This window comes from Macrobrachium nipponense, chromosome 25, assembly GCF_015104395.2.
Source record: "Macrobrachium nipponense isolate FS-2020 chromosome 25, ASM1510439v2, whole genome shotgun sequence".
Classification (NCBI taxonomy): domain Eukaryota; kingdom Metazoa; phylum Arthropoda; class Malacostraca; order Decapoda; family Palaemonidae; genus Macrobrachium; species Macrobrachium nipponense.
Window position 1 is genome coordinate 21,302,535 of NC_087214.1, and position 21,722 is coordinate 21,324,256.

Here is a 21,722-nt window from a genome sequence, read left to right on the forward strand (position 1 = left end):
AGAAGAAGAGAGGAGGAGGAGGAGGAGGAGGAGGAGATGGGTTAGACATATTCAAAGGTGACTGGTCAGTCACATTTTACCTGGCCAGTTAAAATGTAAGTTAGGTAAAAGAGAAGTCCCTAGTAACTGATAACTAACTCTTAACATTGCACATCATTTTAGCTAATTTTCAAGTAATCATAACTAATAATTACCATAAACACTTACTAAAAAGGGGCCCTTTTTCGAGGGCTCTCCTCGGCACTGAAGTTTGTAAATACATACGAATTTATAATTCAAGCTGCTCTTGACAAAGTTATCCAATTTCTAAAAAAAAGGTCTTATTACTATTACTATTATTATTATTATTATTATTATTATTATTATTATTATTATTATTATTATTATTATTATTATTATTATTATTATTATTATTATTATTATTATCTTTTTTTTTGCTCTATCACAGTCCTCCAATTCGACTGGGTGGTATTTATAGTGTGGGGTTCCGGGTTGCATCCTGCCTCCTTAGGAGTCCATCACTTTACTTACTATGTGCGCCGTTTCTAGGATCAGTACTCTTCTGCATGAGTCCTGGAGCTTACTTTAGCCTCCAGTTTCTCCCAGTTTCATTCCTTTTCAGGGATCTTGGGATCATGCCTAGTGCTCCTATGATTATGGGTACGATTTCCACTGGCATATCCATATCCTTCTTATTTCTATTTTCAGATCTTGATACTTATCCCATTTTTTTCCCGTTCTTTCTCTTCAACTCTGGTTTCCATGGTATTGCAACATCAATGAGGTGATACTTTCTTCTTGACTTTGTCAATCAACGTCACGTCTTGATTGACAAAGTCAAGAGAAAGTGGTCACTCATTGATGTCGCAATACCATAGGACACCAGAGTTGAAGAGAAAGAAAGGGAAAAAATGGATAAGTATCAATATCTGAAAATAGAAATAAGAAGGATATGGGATATGCCAGTGGAAATCGTACCCATAATCATAGGAGCACTAGGCACGATCCCAAGATCCCTGAAAAGGAATCTAGAAAAACTAGAGGCTAAAGTAGCTCCAGGACTCATGCAGAAGAGTGTGATCCTATTATTATTATTATTATTATTATTATTATTATTATTATTATTATTATTATTCATAAGACGAAACCTATTCATATGGAACAAGCCCACTGTCTTGAAACTGAATCTCTCGAAGAATATTATGAAACAAGTTACAGAAGATAATAGGAAATACAGAAACGAAGAGAGCAGTTACAGTTAAGACACAATACACACAAAATTTCATAAGTGAACGTTCATTACGTTAAATCAAAATCGGTTTCCCTTATTATCTGGCAGGGAAATAAAATCTTGGTCTTCAAAAGAATCTCTCCAGCTATGATATTCTCACACTCGAATCAAGGACCAATTTGTGATTGTATGATTCCAAGGGAAATAAAAAGTCCAAGTGTACGAAAATGTAAAAAATCTACTGGTTACATTCGTTGGAGTAGAATAAATATATGTAGGCCAAAGGCCAAGCGCTGGAACCTATGAGGTCCTTCAGGGCTGAAAGGCACTGTGAAACAATAATTGTCAGGCGAGAGTTGAGGAAAGTAAGATAGAAGAACGAGAATATGAACGAAGGTACAGTAAAAGAAATAAAAAGAAGTTAATGAAAATTGTTACTGGAGACAGTAACATTCTAAACAACTGGAGTCAGAACACATTATAGCATTAAAATGCTACGTTGAATAACAGAAACCAGACATCTCAAACTCAGCATCCTAAGAAGTTTGAACTTGATTATTCCAACAGTCCTCAAGACTCTTCAAGGACACAACACTTGTGTCGTTGAAGGATCTCATTTCGACATGGACTGGAACCGATTGGGTTTTGGAAATGGAAAGGAGCCTTCAAATATCACAGATATTTGAAGAGAGAGAGAGAGAGAGAGAGAGAGAGAGAGAGAGAGAGAGAGACTTTTCCCTCATATGATTATTAAACGAAGAAACATCACCTATCAGTTTCACTTAAAAGTTAAGTCCTTCGTATCTTTTTCAGCCCAGGCGCTTACCACCCTCCCCCCCTCCTCTCTCTCTCTCTCGCTCTCTCTCTCTCTCTCTCTCTCTCTCTCTCCTGGATGATAGTGTCTGGTTTTACATTTTAATGTTTTAATAAGATGAACAGAATGACAGAATGGTGAATTCGATTCATAAATAATAGGGAGAAGGTAAAGGTCACAGTCCAAATGAGAGGTCGACCCAACCCGAATTTGTTGTGTGCTGTGCTTTATATGAATATAAAGTCACAAAGGTCTTTATTAGCGTCTTTTGAGTTCCTCGTTGGACGACTGGTTTACGTGCTCGCCTACCGATTCGGTAGTCTGAGTTCGACTCCCCACTCTGCCAACGTGGAACCAGAGGAATTTATTTCTGGTGATTAGAAAATCCTTTTTCGATGTAATGTGGTTCAGATCCCACAATAAGCTGTAGGTCTCGTTGCTGAGTCCCCAATTGGTTCCTAGCCAGGTAAAAATATCCAATCCTTCGGGCCAGCCCTAGGAGGGCTGTTAATCAGCTCAGTGGTCTGGTTAATCTTAGATATACTTCACTTTTAGCCTGTTTTGATACAGTTGCCAGTTTCCTGATTATCTTGCTATATTTTTTTCAATTACAAAGTTCTTTTATAACAGGGCAATTACGAATAATTTTGGAATACGTTTACCACTGAAACCTTTAATTCGAGTTTTCGAAAGGAAATAAGTTGACTGCCCATCCCATGAGGAGATCTGAATCGGAATCTAACGACGCAAAGGACAAAGTTGCGGGCGCATGCGCGATTAAAAACTAGATCCCTCAAAGATGTAAAACCTGGGTTCTCGAGAGATGTAGGCCTACAGATTGCTCCATAGGAAGGCTTAATAATAATCCCGCCCCCTACCCCCGCCGGCCCCCACCCTTTTCCTGGCGTACTCTCTCTCTCTCTCTCTCTTCTGACCATCTGTATATTTTCATTTTCAAAAACTTCGAACTTTTTACAAAGAATAACGACCACCAATCTATCTCAGAAAATACTGAATCAGGAGCATATATAAATCATTGAAACGATATGGGTTTGTCTAATCAATTGTCATAAATGAATACTATTGAATAAATACTTATAGATGAATTTCCCGCAGAGGTCTGAATGATAAAGAGTGTTAAACTGAACTGGAAGCCGTATCTGGTTACTTATCCCACCACCTTATATCTTTCTTCCACTTTAAGTATATATTTTAACAACCAACCATTACATACAAACAATAGGAGACAATTACACAGTTATTATTATTGTTATTATTATTATTATTACTCAGAAGATGAACCCTATCCATATGGAACAAGCCCATCAAAGGGTCACTGACTTGAAATTGAAGCTTCCAAAGAATATTCTGGTGTTCGTTCGAAAGAAGCAAGAAAAAGCAAAAGGAAATACAGAAAGAAGAGATCAGTTATTAGAAAAGAAAAACATCATCTAACAAATTAAGAGTCTCGCACCCTAAATAGATTAAGTCGGTAACGAAGAAGGGAAAAGGGCGAGACAGATTATCCCAATTCGTCTTCCTCTTCGATTTCTGATGGAAATTAACTGAGAGAATCCATCTAGTATATTCCGGACGATGAATTTTTTTTTTTTTTTTTTACGAAATAGGAGTGAATTCGCTCGTTAGGTCTCAACGAGGTTCATTTTTTGAGGTTAATCTGATTTTCTTAGTTCCTTCATTTTCTGGTTTGTTCCTCTTATGATGTCTGAATTATTATTATTATTATTATTATTATTATTATTTCGGAAGGAGACCCTCTCGTAGACATGTTTTGTTAAAAATGACTGCTGCTTCAGCACTATTAATCTTTATAAAGAGTCTTCTCTCTTTCTGATGACGGCTTTCTCGCTGTTGCTTAGACTGCGAGCAACGCACCAAAGGGCATGGTAAAATTCGGTTGAGTTCATTTGATTTATTATTGCTTATACAATTCTCTCTCTCTCTCTCTCTCTCTCTCTCTCTCTAACGCGACGTTTCCTCCTGATCGACAGGACATTATCAAGCGATAACTGCTGAGGGACTGAATTCCAGTGGTGTTTGTTGTTTTTGATTTAGCTGACCTTGTGTCAGCACGGGCTCTTGCTCACAGAGCAGCCCGTAAATTCCAGTGGCGAGTCCTTCTCCTTTTATCGTGGTGTGCGAACTCTCCAGTAAGGTCAGAGCACGGAGAAGTGCTTTCTTGAGAGACCTTTCTCAAAACCTCATCTCTCAAGATTAAAAAGACATTCGATAGTTGGAATGACGCTGCCCTCGCTCGGGCGATGAAATGGGGCACACGATCTCCGCTTCTCAGGCTTCATTTGAATCTTCTTTCTCTTTTATTGAACTTTCTCTTTGATGGAGGGATATTACTGGATGCAATTTGATGGTTATAGCGCGACGGGAAGGTTCGCTACTGTCGTGACGAAAACAGCGAGGTCTGCCTTGAAAGTGGGAGATTAGGAGAGAAACTTCACGTTTATTTTTTCACCTAAGAAATCATCTTCTTTAACCTTTGCTATATTTATGTTCTTTAATAAAAAGTAAAGTATTTTATACATGAATAGATTAGAAGAGGCTACAGATGAATATGAATGCAAATCAAATCAAATTCACACCTGTAGACTGGAAAAGACACAAATTTACGTTACTAATATTTGTTTCAAACGCTTTAATAAATGACAGAAAAATTCAATACGAGAGAGAGAGAGAGAGAGAGAGAGAGAGAGAGAGAGAGAGAGAGAGAGAGAGAGAGAGAGAGAGAATATTATCTATGCATCGTATCAACAAGCCCCAACCCAGAACATAAATAAAAAAATAGAAAATTTGACAAAGCACAAACGGAAGGCAATTAAATAAATTATTCCACGCTTCGCCAGATTTCGTGCAAATCGTGAATGCTAAAAAAGGGAACTCGGAATGAGCATTAACAAACCCACGAACTTGGATATTATTTTTGAATTGTGGGAAAAACTAAAAAAAAATTTGAAAACGTATTATTACGACCTGATCATGGAATCTCTCATAAATGGATGTATCAGTCTTTAATATGTCATCAGTGGAAAGTGAACTATTCAATATGAAGAAATGTTTTTTTTTTTTGGGGAAATAACTAAAGTTTTATGAGTGGAAAAATTTTTCAGTATCAGTGATTCCGTCAGGTAGGGAGGACCTTAGCATATATACATCGTTGGCCTTCTTGATTTTGATCACTTCTGGAATTTCAAGGACCATTGTTTCTTCATATTCACAAGAGATTCAAGTTGTCTCGACAGAAGCCTTAAGGCAGCAAGGAAGTAGAAGCTTGACAATTACGATAAACTGAAAATTCTTAAGTTTACAGACTGAAAACCAGCGCAACCATATAGAAAAATAACTGTGATAAAGTTAAAAAAAAAAAGCAATTCTGTTATAAGAAATTTCGCCTACGTGTAAAAATAATATTTTGTAGTTAAGTATGGAACTGATGCTGTCAAGCAGGACGGGTGGACGCTTTCCGCCATTCAGCGCTTTTCAGATGGGTAAACAGGGAGTTGGAGTGGTTGGACAGCGAGACGAAAAGATCCAGATGAAATACTGGGGTCTAAAGGTGGAACTGAGAGAAAAACCCGACAGCTGCATTAGAAAGCAACAGTTGAGAGGTTGATTGATTGATTTCTGACTGCTACAACTGGCTTTACACTTAGGTTTATTGACGCCCGCGAGAGAGAGGTTGGGCAGCAAGAATGGTGGTGAAGTATAAGGCTAACCGTGGGTGCAGCTAGGGCCCGAAGGGAAGCTGAAAAACGCCCTTCAGTAAGGTCTAGAGTCTACCACGTGAGGGTGCACTGAAGGTGCTAGCCATGAAGTGAAAAAGAATGTTTGTCGATCATGTACGGATATGGGTCTCTGTAAAGGTTTCGTTATAATGACTAAAGATGGATATTGAGCTAATGTACAAAATGTACGCACACTGTATTCCTGATAACATATCAAATTGCTTCATAAAATTAGCTTCCTCATAAACTACCTTCATCAAATCAACTCTCCCTCGACGAGCAAATCTTGCCCAAAGTCAACAGTCATTTCCTAATGGGATGAGGTGAGGTTAGGCATTGCCACAGTCGAATGCACAAGGCTCTTCAAAGGAATTCCAAACAATCCAGCTAACCTCATCTTTCATTCCAGGACCATCTCCAGGCGACGAGCGTGATGGAGCCTGGATCCAGCCCTGATTCCCGGCCAGGGTTAAAGACGTGGGGTGACAATTTGGTTTTTAAATGAAAATAAAAATTAGAGTCAGGTTACGCTAGTTGGGCTAGATTAGGTTTCACCTATTCTGGAAGGTAACTTGCTGGGATATTGAAATATAAATTCATTAACGTATTTGCAAATAGTTATTTCTTCAACAATCGATTTTAAAAAAATATATTATGAAATCATCTTCAAATCAACAACATTCCTTAATTTCATCGACTTAAAAACTTATCAACTCATCAACTGATGAAGAAATATGAACAAAAAGTCAAAGCAAACAGACAATATCTGCGTTAGCTTTCACTAGACTGAAATCATGCTCGGCCTAAAAACTGAATGACAAACGTTCAATCCCCGATCAAGGAATGGAGTGAAAAATATAAATATTCATATAATGCTCCATCCCTTAAAAAACTATTCCGTAAACGATACAAAATCGTTTTTCGGGGAAAATCCGGGTTACAAGTCTTTTTCAGAAGACTCACCTATACCCGATAACAGAATATCGAGCGCGACGAAAATCCAGTATGATCGGGCGACCATTCGTTCCAATAATGTTGAGATTGGCCTTCTGTCAGCAATTTCATTTCGAGTCGTAGAGGATTCGTTTTTACGTGTCGGGGGGTGGGGGGAGGAGGAGGGAGGGGTGGGGAGCGAGGCGGGGGAGAGGAGGAGGGGAGAAGAACAAGAGAGAGAAATGGAAGCAGAAAGCTAAATTAAACCGACCGTTTGAAAGACGCTTCAGTTATTCGGATGTTTATATCTGTTTTTTTTTCTTACACTTTAAATTTGGCTTTATAGGCATGTTTTTAAAACGCATCATTAGCCAAACTTTCGAGAAAAAAACAGTCTCTTATCACCCCAAAACAGGTCTTAAAACGACACACCTTCTCAGGCCTATACGCACCCTTTCAAAACCCCTAGACGATCCAGATGGCCGAGACGTCTTCGCTTCCAGGCAACGGATCCGAGGCCAAATGAATACAACCGATTCCCAAGCTCCAACAAGTCCCTTTCAGCCTAAGAGGGATTTCCGGGGCATATTCCAAGGACGCATTCCAGTTCCATTCCAGTTACCATTCCAGGGGAAGGTCGCCTAGTTTCGGCAGAAACTTCGCTGGTTTCGACTTCAATCTTCGGCGGGATAAAAATTCCCTCGTGATTCGTTAACTCTAAAGGTCAAAAGAATTGAAATAAAAAACTTTTTTGTGGGGTGAAAACTAGATTTCATACGCTATTTTTTTTTTTCCAACAGTATTTAATTTGGAGTAAAATAATAATAATAATAATAATAATAAATAATAATAATAAAATAATAATAATAATAATAAAACTAATAATAATAATAATAACAATAATATATTTATTTTTAACAGACCTCAATTTATCTAAAGACGATACTCTCTCTCTCTCTCTCTCTCTCTCTCTCTCTCTCTCTCTCTCTCTCTCTCTGTCTATGTACACTGACTTAGTTTTTTTTTTCTGTAAGCTATACCACACCAAATACTCACCACAATTGATCATAGCCTCCTGCCTAAACATAGCGACAAATAAACCTGAAAAATAGCTGGGATATCCTCCCTAACACAAAATGGAGCATTCAGTAAATGATGCTTTGTGGCATTGGACCGAAGCACAACTGAATCCTCAGTCATGAAGAATGAGAAACTTTTTAATCCCCGGTGCAATGCTTCTTGCTAATGCACTGGAGACTCAACAACGCGCAGACAGGCCACGCCTGCGTGGAATATCAGAGCTGAATGAGGTACTGTGAGCTTTAAAATACAAAATTGATTTCGTTATGACTAACCACACTCCTTCCCAACCTCACTTTCCAGAGATAATTCAGATTACCTCCTTTGTTTTGCGTACGTGGTCATGTCCTTAGAGAGAGAGAGAGAGAGAGACGACTGAGAGAGAGAGAGAGAGGAGAGAGAGAGAGGAGAATTTATTGGGGAAATTATTTCAATACAGAATTATACTAAAACATCATAAACATATACAATCCATTCACAGAAACCGTCTTCGATAATATCAGCAAAATCCCTGGCGGAATTAAAAGTACAAAACCACCCTTGCATTCACGTCAGTTTACTTTACTGCCTTAATGCATACCCATCTTGTTCTGACCTGATTTACAAAGGGTTTTAATGGCCTCCCCATAGACTTCGTCTTGACTGATCTCTCTCTCTCTCTCTCTCTCCCTCTCTCTCTCTCTCTCTCTCTCTCTCTCTCTCTCTCTCTGAGAATCCAGCGCAACTATTTATCCATTTGAATTTATGATGATTATTTTGATGCAAGACAAGCAAGCCGAATGCCCAAGAGAGTGAAAAGAGCTTGAGTTGGAGTGGTTGGACAGCAAAATCATGAGCTACAGAAACTATATGAGATGAAGTATAAGGGTTCTAAAAACTGCAAATCGGTCCAGAAAATCCCACATTTGCATAAGAAGTCGCAGTTAGAGAGGCTAGACAGCACAAGACTGAAAGAGAGAAGATGAAAAACGGAGGAAAAGTAAAAGGCTAGAAAGTGGGCGCGCTGGGGGCCTGAGGGACGCCGCTAACACCAGGACTGCGATACCTATCTACACTTAGCTTTAACTGTCCGAACGGAAAAAAGGGAAAACGCACATTCTGGCAAAACCTATCGCTGGTCTATCAGTCAGCAAGAGAGCCCATCCTTATAGGCAAATTGGTAGCCATCATTAATGGAGACTCAGACGAAACAGTCCCACTACGGACTGCTTAGACGTCGCCTCCACAGATCCTGCGTTTTAATTTAACACCGTAACTAATGGACACTGATGCATATTATGCTACGATAAACATGAATGAGTACTTTTTGCAAAACATTTGTCAACATTCGCCTGATGGACAAATAGTGTTCCACATGATACCGTTCATTTTACATTACAATTATTTACTTAAAACAAGTATGGTGGCATTTACAATAATCGAACTAATTTACAGATGGGTAGAATTATTATAAAATAAAATACTTTACGCATTTCAATTTACATTATAATTATCACTGAACACAAGAGCAGTTTGCATTTTACAGTGGACGGAGAAAAGCTGTAATTTACAGGAGACAGTAACATATCACTGCTATCAATGGGCATTTAAGAGAAAATTAAATTAAAGAGAAAACGAGAAATAGGACAGTGATTTCAAATGTTAAGACGCATTCAGGAGCAAAGAGGCCCGTTGCTGCCAAAATACAGCTTTATTATATCAAAGTATTATGAAAGATTCATGATGAGTTTTCAGACATCCACACAAATCCTTCATTTAGAATTGTTTGTCACGAAGCGAATATTTCCATGCTGGAGTGGCAATTGGCATGGAAAACATCTTGCGGGGGTGCTCTTCACCTTCTGGTGAGAGAGAGAGAGAGAGAGAGAGAGAGAGAGAGAGAGAGCATCATGTATATAATAGACAGATGAGATTAATTGCAAAGGATAAGGCAAATGCTAGATCAAATGAGAGAGAGAGAGAGAGAGAAATCATAATATATCAGAAGCTATCAGTCATCCAGTGCTACTCTTCAAAAACAAGGCGTGACGCAAAAATAATGATAAAAAAACAAAATACAAAAAAATAAAAAAGGAAAGGCGACAACAGCATAATGTTGAAAATGATAAGAAAAGAGCAGAAGAATAAAAAGAGCGCGGAGGGAGTCAACCTAAATCGAATGAGTCCTTTTATTTTTCAGTTCCTTTTGAATCAGGATTTTCGGGGCAAGCGGCACAGGACAAGAATCATGTCTCCGATAAGAAGACAGGATCAAGTTTGTTTCAGAGTTTTTTCCCTCGATTTTTAACAATTTTGTTTAAATTTTTCCTTTTCCTATTTTTAGGGACATGATACGCTCGAGCTCGCTCGTCCTCTCTCTCTCTTCTCTCTCTCTCTCTCTCTCTCTCTCTCTCTCTCTCTGATGAGATTATTAATGACCATTCAAAGAAGCCATCCTTTTTCTTATAATTATCGTTCATCACAGAAAGTCTTCATACAAGATTAGTTCTTCCTTTGAAAAATGGAAAGCCATATCTCTATAGTTTTTCAAAGGAGTTTTAAAACATAAATCTATACAACGCTACGACAGGCCAACTTTTGATTCATATATATATATATATATATATATATATATATATATATATATATATATATATATATATATATATATATTATATATATATATATATATAAAACTGCTCCAGACGATACGTCTTCGCTTGATCCAGCCTTCCTGACCTTGGCCAGTTGCGACCCACAGCAGCTGATAACTACCAGTACTTTAACTCACTGCTGAGATTGTCAGTGCCCCTGAAGGAGAGTTCCCAAAACCCCATCATATTTTAAGACATTTACAATATTTCAATGCTGACTTTTTGTCGCTTTAATTTATCACCTAGCCTATGTGTATCCCACCCATCAAATATCACCTACCCCTATGTGGGTTTTAAATGAGAAAACGCGAAAAGTTGATTTTTCAGAATAACAGACGAATTTCCATTTCAAATAATGTAATGAAAGATAAGTTTATTTCGCTGTTTATAAGCTTCTACAATTATTTATTATCCCAACATTCACCCGATAAATAATTGATAGATATTATTTCTAACTCTAAAACAGGAATTTTACCAATTTGGACAAACGACCTGGGGGGCAGTGGATTAAATGCATACCTGAGTCTCTCTCTCTCTCTCTCTCTCTCTCTCTCTCTCTAGTAGTAGCCATCTTTGCTTGTGAGACGTACCCGCGTGAAAGTCACAATAATCAACAGATACACAAGTTTAACATACGACTAGAATTTGAGAAATATCTAGAAAGTGTTCGTGAACTATAGGGATAAGATTAGTGTGAAAATAGTAGGATAAAGCGTCTTCTAAGTTAGTTATCAAGTGTAATACTATAAATCAGAACAAGATGGCAGTAAGTTCCAACTGCGGGAAGAAGTGCGTAATTTGGCGGGTTTAGCAAATTCGCAATTACGATGAGGTAGCAGGAAGGGAACTGCATTTCTATCTATGAAATCAGCAACAGTCCCCTAACCAAAAGATACAAAAGCATTCATAGATATAATTAGAAGGATATAATCCTTCAAACGGGAACAAATCTAAATGAAAACATCTTGAAAATAATTGAAGAAGTTCCCAATAAATCCAAGTGTCAAGAGGGACTCATAAAGAAAATATACATAAAACCAACATATTCCGACAAAGAAAAAGAATAAGGTGAATCTTGTGAATATCCTAATTGATGCATTAGGAAAAAGAATGCCAAAAGCAGCAAAACTGTGTAAGGTTTGGTATAGCATAGTCAATCCACAAAAACCTAATCAGAAAATGTGCTGCATGCAACATTCCGACCCATCCACAGTGTGCTGAGGTAAATACAAGATTGAGAAAAGATACAAGAATTTAGTTTTCAACAGTCTATCATGGATAGACAATGTTATTAAATCAAGATTGTTTAATGTACAAATAGTTGAGGATGAAGAAGAAGAGGAAGAGGAAGAAGAAGAAGAAAAAGAAGAAGAGGAAACGGAAGAGAAGTAAACAAAAATGAAATGACAGAAAAAAATAAGAAAACAAAGAACAAAAAGAGATAAAAGTATGGATGCAGAGATACTCATTGACTACATATGAGGCAAAATAAAGCAGCATAACCTACGAAGAAATAAATTACGATATGACAACAGAAAAGCAAATCCCGAAGAGCTCTACCCAGATCTATACAATGACGGGAAAGAGGCAAAAATAGACAAGAAAGACAAAATCTGCAACCTTTTGAAAAGAGGGAATTGCAGATTTGGAGAAAAAGATGTTACTACAAACATCCTAAGATAGTCCCAAACTATGAAATATATGGTAAATGTGCATACTTAGATGGATATGGGGATGATTGCAGAGATCTGCATCCAAAAATATGTAAAAAAAACCTAAAAAGAAGAAAAGGATGTAAGGTTCGACAAAAAATGCAAATATATGCACCCGCCCCTAGCCCATGAATCATAATCAATAAATAACCAACCAAGTAATAAAATCCAAAATAAAGAAGAAAAAAATTAAAGAGGAGAAATCAAGAATATCAGGTAAAAGAGAAAAGAAAACCACCCCAATGAGATCAGCAGAGGTGTCAGCAAAAAATTTCAAAGCATCAGCTCCGAAATTCTACTCAAGAGATAATAACTGTATTTATTATGGGCAAGAGGATATTGCAGAAACGGAGAAAATTGCAGATTCAGACACAAAATTAATAATTATGATGAAGGAGATCAAAATTATTTTATGGAAAAGTTGGATTTTTTAATGTCAGAATTTCTGGAAATGAAAAAAAGAACAACATACCAGAACAGGAAAGAGACATGGGAAAATCTTATTACTACCAGTATTAAATGGAAGGGAGAAAACACGCAAACCATCATAGTGATGAATGGGCGCAGGTTTAGTTACGAGTACTCAAAAGAAAAAAATAGAGTACTTAGGAAGAAACTAACCCAAAATGAAAAGAGAGATATAATGAATATAAGTGAAACCTGGTATTCCCAAGAGACTGGGAATGATGATCAAATAAAAGGGGTTCCAAACTTATAGATCAGATAGAAAAAATAGGAATCAAGGGGGAACCGCAATATATAAAGACAAAAAACAAGGAAAAATATATGAGAAATATAGTAACTCAAAATGTGAACTATAGCGGTAGAATTTGAATCTGAAAAATTGATGAAAACATTTAGACTATATAGACCCCCTAATACTAAAGAGTTGACTTAATAATTGAAAAATTGGATTGATATATGTAGAAAATCACAAGGACTGGACTATTCTCCTATCGGTGACTTCAACTTTCCTTTCGTAGAATGAAACGAACGAATAGGAGATTGTGGTTGTACTATACATATAAAAAAGAGAGTAATAGTAGTGCAGAAGATAAGAGGCAATTTGAAAGCTATTAGATATGCTACTAGAATACAACATTTCAACAAATAAATCACCTGCCAACAAGAAGGAAAATACTTTAGACCTAGTATTGTGAACGAGATGATTAGTTAAAAGAAATAATAGTTTATAAATGTGAGTATTTCAGACCATAATGTCATAGAATTAACAGTTCATTCCAAAGCAAGTGAAAAATAGAGATAAGCAAGAAATGAAAAAGTGGGAAGGATATGGAAAATACAACTTCTACAGTAAAATATAAAATGGTCAGAAATTAATGAAGAATTAAACAAAGATTGGGATAAACATTTTTCGTAAAGTGATGACATAAGGGTAAACTACGGGGATATTATATAAAATATTGGAGAAAAATAGTGGAAAACTATATACCGAAGAAGAAAAGTAAACATCATTCATGCATACCAAGAGGACAGAAGGATCTTGTTCCAGAAAATCAGAAAGTGGAAAAAAAGGTCTTGCAAAAGAAAAAAATGCATGGAAAGTTATAGAACTAAAAAGAAGATAGAAATGCAGAACAAAAAGATTATACAATCAAAAGAAAATGAAAAACGGGGACTTGGAAGAAAAAAAAATGCCCTATTAAATATCAAGCAAAACCCCAAACTATTATACTCATATGCGAAGAAGATGAATAAAAGAAGAATAGAAATAGGCCCTCTGAGAATTGAAGGGAGATTAACGAATGAAAAAAAGGAAATTTGCAACATACTGGCAGAACGATATAAGACGAGAATTCACCCCTAGAATAGATAATGAAGATAATGAATATAGAAGTAAGGGATGAAAATAGTGTTTAATTTTTTTAGCTGACATAGATATTAATGAAGCCGATATTGTGCAGGCTATTAATTGAAATTAAAAACGGAGCTGCTGCAGGGCCAGATGGAATCCTGATATTTTTGTTAAAGAAAGTAGTTCATTCTATCGCAAAGCCACTTGCAATATTATTAAGACAAAGTGTAGATACAGGCAAGATATATATGAGCACAAATTAGCATATATTACCCCTACTTCAAAAGTGGATCAAGACTAGAGGCAATAATTATAGGGGCCTGTGAGTCTAACATCACATATTATGAAAGTGTATGAAAGGGTAATGAGAAAAATATTATGAAACATTTAATAAAAATAATTGTTTAATAAAGGACAACATGGTTTTCGTACCCGGAAAAAGTACACAAACCCAACTGTTAGTCCACCGTGAGAAACATATTCAAAAAATATGAAAAACGGAAATGAAACAGATGTGTGGTTTATTTAGACTTTGCAAAAGCTTTTGATAAAGTAGACCATAATATATTGCGAAGAAAATTAGAAAACACAATATCGTGGATAAAGTATGGAAAATGGTTAAAAGATTTTTACACAACAGAAAAACAGATAGTTATTGCAAACGACGAGAAATCGGATGAAGCCAAGGTAATATCCGGTGTGCCGCAAGGTACGGTGTTAGCTGCAATACTGTTTGTTATTATGATTGAAGACATAGACAATAATGTTCCAATTCGGTAGTGAGTAGTTTCGCAGATGAACACAAGAATAAGTAGAGAAATTACTTGTGATGAAGATAGGAACGCTCTACAAAGAGACCTTAACAAAAGTAATATGATTGGGCAGAGGTAAATAGGATGGTATTTAACTCTGATAATTTGAATCAATAAATTTAGGAGACAAGAGAAAGAAAGCTATATGCATATAAGGGACCTAATATGAGACCTTCACAAATAAGGAAGCAGTTTAAAGACCTTGGGTGATGAGAATAGGAACATGTTATGCAATGATCAAAATAGCAACTCTGTTGGCAAAATGTAAAGCAAAAATGGGAATGTTGTTACGGCACTTCAAAACAAGGAAAGCTGAACACATGATTATGCTTTATAAAACATATGTTCGTAGTCCCTTGATATTGCAATATGATATGGTACCCACACTATCAAAAGGATATTGCACAAATAGAGAGTGTACAAAGGTCCTTTACAGCTAGAATAGAAGAGTTAAGGACCGAGACTACTGGGAAAGACTACAATTCTTTAAAAATTATATAGTCTAAAGAAAGGAGAAGAGAACGCTACATGATAATTCAGGCATGGAAACAGATAGAAGGAATAGCAGAAAATATCATGGAACTATCAAAGAGCAAGCAGAGGTAGATTAATAGTGCTCAAAACTATACCAGGAAAAATAAGGAAAGCACACAGGACATTAATCCACTACGCACCAGCATCGATAATGCAGGCTTCTATTCAATGCGTTGCCAGTCATCTGAGGATATATCAGGAGTGAGCGTAGATGGGTGGTTTTAGAATAAGCTCGACAAATATCTAACTGCATCCCAGACCCATCCAAGATTGGAAGATGCAAATATACCGGAAGATGTACTAGCACTCTATGTAGACATTAGAGGTGCCTCAACATGAGGACCTGGGGCAACCCGAACAAGATGTAAGGTCTATGTAAGTAAGGTAAGGTCTCTCTCTCTCTCTCTCTTCTCCAGCCAGTAAGTTCGTAAATGCATCTCATTATCAATATGAAATCCCCTTTGACTTGCTGCACGAAAGACTGGCTTTACAAAACATATCAAATTCAAATAAAACTTATAAAAAGTGACTAAATAATTAATGAATTAATAAATAAAATTAATCAGAAAGCAAGTAGTTCTCTTCACAACTCGGTCACACAAATCTATGGCTTCTGACTACAGAGAGAGAGAGAGAGAGAGAGAGAGAGAGAGAGAGAGAGAGAGAGAGAGAGAGAGAGAAATTCCCATTTTCTACCTCTATATGGCTTCCAAGTATCGGATATTAGACTTCAACAACTTTATATAATAAAATTCATTTTTGGCACCACAGATATCGATAGGCCTATGGGGATTTTAAATTGGAACATAAAGATGTGTAATGATAATTTAAAGCGTCAGCATGCTATGATATGACATAATAACAGGTATTTCAGTGAACAGTATTACTTTTTCTTTTCAAAAAATAGAACCAAACATTACTTCTCCAGGCATAAAACAACCGAGGCTTTGATCTAAACAAAAAAAATCAAGACCACAATATAGTGAGACGTGAAAGACCTGATCTCAACTACAGCGTGTCCTACTCCAGTAAGTCTGTCCCTGTAGTATCTCATCCTTCTTCCAGAGTGAGTCTCCCCAAGGACTAAGAAGCCGTTTGCAACGCTGCCGTTTGCATCAGAATCTCCCTCGGGAAACACCCCTCACCCTAACACTTTGGTCCAAATTCCCTTCCAATTTAATTTCCATCGAGGGTTTTTGTTTCGAGTGTTTTGTCTAGTTTATATTGAATATCTGACTCTTTTTGGTCTGTTTCAACTGCGGTTGTGATACATTCGAATTAAATATCAGGAAATAAAAGAGGCATTTGATCGTCTATCACAATCGTGTGGAAGCCCATTTTGGTAAGGCGAACACAAAACGCGATAACAATTCTCTCTCTCTCTCTCTCTCTCTCTCTCTCTCTCTCTCTCTCTCTCTCTCTCTCAGTGAGGGAAATGTCATAAATTTCAAGCAGGCATCGTAATGAACATGCCGTTGTTCATAAAGAGTTATTTGGCTTGTAGACGTATTCATTGGTCTTTTAGTTTTCTGTTTCAGTGACATTTAAAAGTGAATATTATTACACCTTGATTGGGACAGCGCATCAAACTATTCGACTGCATATCTGACTCTTTTACAAAACAAGAAATGTTACCATGGAAAATATTTGCCACTCAAACCTTCAAAAATAAATCCAAAAGGAACTGAAAGCTAAAACAATGGGAACTTCCTAATTTAAAATCATTTCAAGAAATCCCCGAAACAGAGCTATCAGTGTGAATACTCTCCATTTTTTAAAGGTAAAAACATTTTTCCTTAAACATAATTGTTTCAGCGTCAAACTAACAGTTTTAACTCCATAAACCGTTCAGGTTGGAAGATATGTCCAGCGGTGTATACTAGGCCTACAATTCCTTTAAGAAACCAATAGTTGTTTCCAAATAATCCTCGAACTCACAGGGAATTTTTAAAGATTCAGTAAGAAAAAATAATAAATTTATGCAAAATCTGTCTCGTGACCAAGTCTGGAATTTTATTAGCATTACATCTCTAACTGTAGAATTTAATTCTCCCCTATAAATTATTTTGTTTGGTAAATATTAGCACCAGATCCGTTAAATCAAATCAATATTAGATCGTAAAAAAAAGAAAACAAAAAAAAAACAGAAAAAGTTTAGAGATTATAAAAACAATTTAGGAAATATCTCAAATTCGTCCCAAAATCAAGAATTACTAGAAATATTTCAAGAAATAAAAATGCGGCTAGTTAACGGCACTACTCTTCAGTAAAGACCTATCTTTAACAGAATCTGCAACAAACGTCAGGGGACCAGTGCAGGTGTCATGGCTCCTAAATATGGCAACAAAGTCAACACCGCAAACATCAGCCAACTTTTTGCCATTCTGTCAAGTACGAAAAAAAATGGACATCGTGCTATGTGCTAGATGCTACCGCATTGTTTCAGAGAGAGAGAGAGAGAGAGAGAGAGAGAGAGAGAGAGATGAGAGAGAGAGAGAGAGTCAACAGACGTAAGTCCTTAGGAATAAGTCTAGATGGGTGCACTATCTTACGCCAATTTAAAAACGGATGGTCTCGATGAGAAAAAATAATCTTTCCTCTAATAAACTGTCGAAAATGAGTATATGGGGGTTACATTCCCAATCCAACTAACATCACCCCCACCCAAAACATCATTTTAACAATTATCCAACATAATAAAAAAAAATGCTTGTAAATGCAGTGCGATACTCAAGGAGGTATTTAAGTGACAGCAAAGCGTCCCTGTAGTAATAATCACGTAACACCTTTAACCATTTCAGAGTTAACGGAGAAAACAAGATTCTGTCGACTGATCGTGGCAACAACCGACTAAGGAAACATAGAAAATGTCTTATGGAAAAAACATAAGTGTCTGACAGCAATGTCCTGAACTATACACCGTATTAGTCCTGTTAAACATCTGTTGTTTGCATAGTCTAGATGCCCAAAGCAGGCCTTTATATACCCTTTATTAAATTTGGTTCAAGACCAGTGATGCCATAAGGAAAAGTAGTCTAAACCTAACCAACCAACAGGTTAACCAATCCTCTCTAAAACTTTAGGCCACGGCTTGGCTTAACCAGGACTGTCAACCAGACAACCAATGGATTAATCAACTACTGTGGCGGTCAAAACACATTTGATCTCAATATCAAATTAATATTCAACCACAAAATACAGCCAATTTAAATAAAGAAAAACAGGTCAACCAATCGTATGTTTGAAACATGAGCCAAAGCCTGGCTTACCCATGACCGTCATTAACTTCAAAACTAGTGGACTGAGCATACTCGAATTAATCAATAATAACGACAAGTAATTGGCTGCCTATATCCATATATCACAATTTCAGGCCTCAAATTTGATATTTAAACACGAAAAGTACAACAAATAATTAACAAACCAAGAGGTTAATCAATCCTGTCTGGAAAGCATCGGTCTAGGCTTGGCTTAGCAAAAGAATGTCATTAACCTACTAACCAACCACGACAAATAAATAGCTGCATAAGCACATTTTACAATTTAACTATTCAAACTTAATGTCTTTAATGGAAAATGCCGATGAATTAAACAAACTAACAACAGGTCAACCAACCCTGTCTCTGAAACATAGGCCTAGGCTTGGCTTAGCCAAACATACGTCATTCACATGAAAACCAATGAACACACCATACTCAAACTGTTCAATAACGACAAGTAAATGGCTGCCTATCAAATATTACGATTTGAAAGCCTAAAATTTAATGTTTAAATACGAAAAACAATCAAATTACCTACAAACAAAGAGGCCGACCATACTTCAAACCTATAGGTACACCATTCTCTTATCAATCATAATGACAAAAATAACTGCCTATATTTATTTTTCAACATAAAGATTAAAAAAACCACGTTTTTTAATAGGAAAATGCAGCTGACAGAACTGGTGTAGATCCTCACCTTGTCACCGGTTGCACTGGAGCGGCCTTGACAAGATTTCACTTTGAACACTCGGACTCTGGATGGTTTTCATTGATCCGTAACGCAGACTAATTACAGCTTTCGAATATTCTGCAAACTATTTCCGGCATGAATTAAGCTTCGGAAGTTCATTATTTACACACGGAATCAACAGGAAGCACACACACACTACCATACACTACGAAGAAAGTTGACACATCGTGCATCTGGCACGTCGCCTCCTTCCTTTACCCTTCGTTGAGCAAAAAGGTTTGTCGTTAAGTTTTTGAATAATTTACTTTTTATTTTTTTATACAAATTTACATATATAGCTATGCTTATTGCTTAATAAATATATTATAAAATTAAACTTTCATTAAATTTCTTATATTTTGTCGTATTAATTAGTCTTTTTATTTTTTTAGCTAGAGAATTTTGTAATTTAACTAAAGGACTTTTGGCTATCCTCGTATTTGACCTGTGACTTCAAGTATGACCTTGACCCTTGCACCCTGCCCGTTGAATGCTGAATCCTCATCGCCCCTTAATCACAGACACGAAGTTTGAAGGCTTTGTTCTCAAAAGACATTTGGGGTTTTAGGTTACATCAAACTTTAAACCTTAAGAAACGGACGGAACTGTACAGAAGTCAGATGCTAAATATTTTTGGAAGTTCAAACGGGAAAATAAGTAAAGTGCTATTTGTTGGTTAGACTTCGCGCAACTTCTCAAACTTTCCTACGAGAGAGAGGAGAGGGAGAGAGAGAAGAGGAGAGAGAGAGGAGAGTTATTCAGAATGTTTTAGTATTAAAACTAGTTTAACCTACGACTATTCCATGTTGTTTGTTGGCCTATCGCCACCTTGTTAAGAGAGAGAATGATTAAGAATGTTTAATTAATTTAACCTAGCCTGTTTATAGCACACTTTTTATAGGCCTATCACCACTCAAAAAAATAAACAAATAAAAAATCAACAGCATTTATTTTAACCACCTGTGTTAAAGAAAGCCACGTTACTATAAATCAAAGATAAAATTAATTCAAAAAATTTAGTAGTGAAAGTGAACATAAAAAAAAATTAAATTGATATATAAAGCGTCAGGTCACGTGACCTTGATCCCACAGATCAGGATTCTTTACTAAAATAAATACATAATATTTTATCTGTAAAACCTTAAACTATACTGATCGGGTTCTGGAACAAATGAGAAAAAAAGAAATAGAAAGTTATTTGCTCAAGTCAAGTGCAAGTTAAGTATCCTGAAGATGGCTTCTTCATAAGTCTCAAATAAAGATTGCCCCTAATAAAACTGATCTGATATTTCCTTTTTTTATGAATATAAAAAATAAATCAATCAATAGCAAATAGCTTAATATTCAAACGTCCAGTGTTTCGTGGCAGCAACAGACACCCAAGTTACACTGATGCAAAACATTTACGCAAAATAATAATAATAATGATAATGAACTAAGGAACCCTTGTAACAAAGCTATAATATTGAGAATGAAAAGCCACAGTAGTATCAAGAATATTTATGAACGGGGTTACCAATGACAATTAAAGACTTTCGGATACTGCACCGTATCCCTCTTCAGTCCCCCTGATGGGAAAACAAAATGAGGGAGTGCTAGGACAGCACAAGAACCTGGTTCAAAGCGGATTCTTTTAACAATGTTGGTCAGGTCACCCCTGTTCGGTTGTTTTTCTGTGGTCGAGAGAGACGGCTGGAACGGCGATTGCAGAGAGGTCGTTCAGGTGATTCCAGCTCCTTCATCGGTGGCCTGACTGTTCCAACTACAGCAGCGTCAGTAGTGATCTGGGATGGGAGAGAGGTGGGGGCAGCATCAGGGCTCTCTCTCACAATCGCCAGACTCATGAATCTTGAAATCGTCGACAAAGTGGTCAATGATGAACGAACTGACAAACGATCCTCATCAGTGGAGGTTTTGTTCCCTTCAAAAGCACACCCCTTCATAACCAATTATAGCAGCCCCTTCCACTAAGCAACGGACACCAACATCTCCTCCACTCTTAATTAATTAATATGACAGACTGAAGAGCGATACGGGGCAGTATCCGATATCTCCCTCCTGGTTATTTCTAACCTTGTACAAAAAAAATATATTTTCATCACTACTGGGGCTTTTATTTGTCAATAATAATAATAATAATGATGTTCTCGAAACAGCTACTTTGTATATGCAAATTATGACAGAAAACTAAATACATTTTCCTTTTTGTAATAACAAAAGTATTTGTTCATTTTTTTTTTTTTCCAAGACTATAATATAATATGATGACCGTTCATAAAAAAGTAAAAACCACAAAAATCCATCTAGAAATTTTGGCTAAATGCTTGAGAGAGAGAGAGAGAGAGTGAGAGAGAGAGAGAGAGAGAGAGAGAGAGAGAGAGAGAGAGAGGCACCAAGTAAATTCAA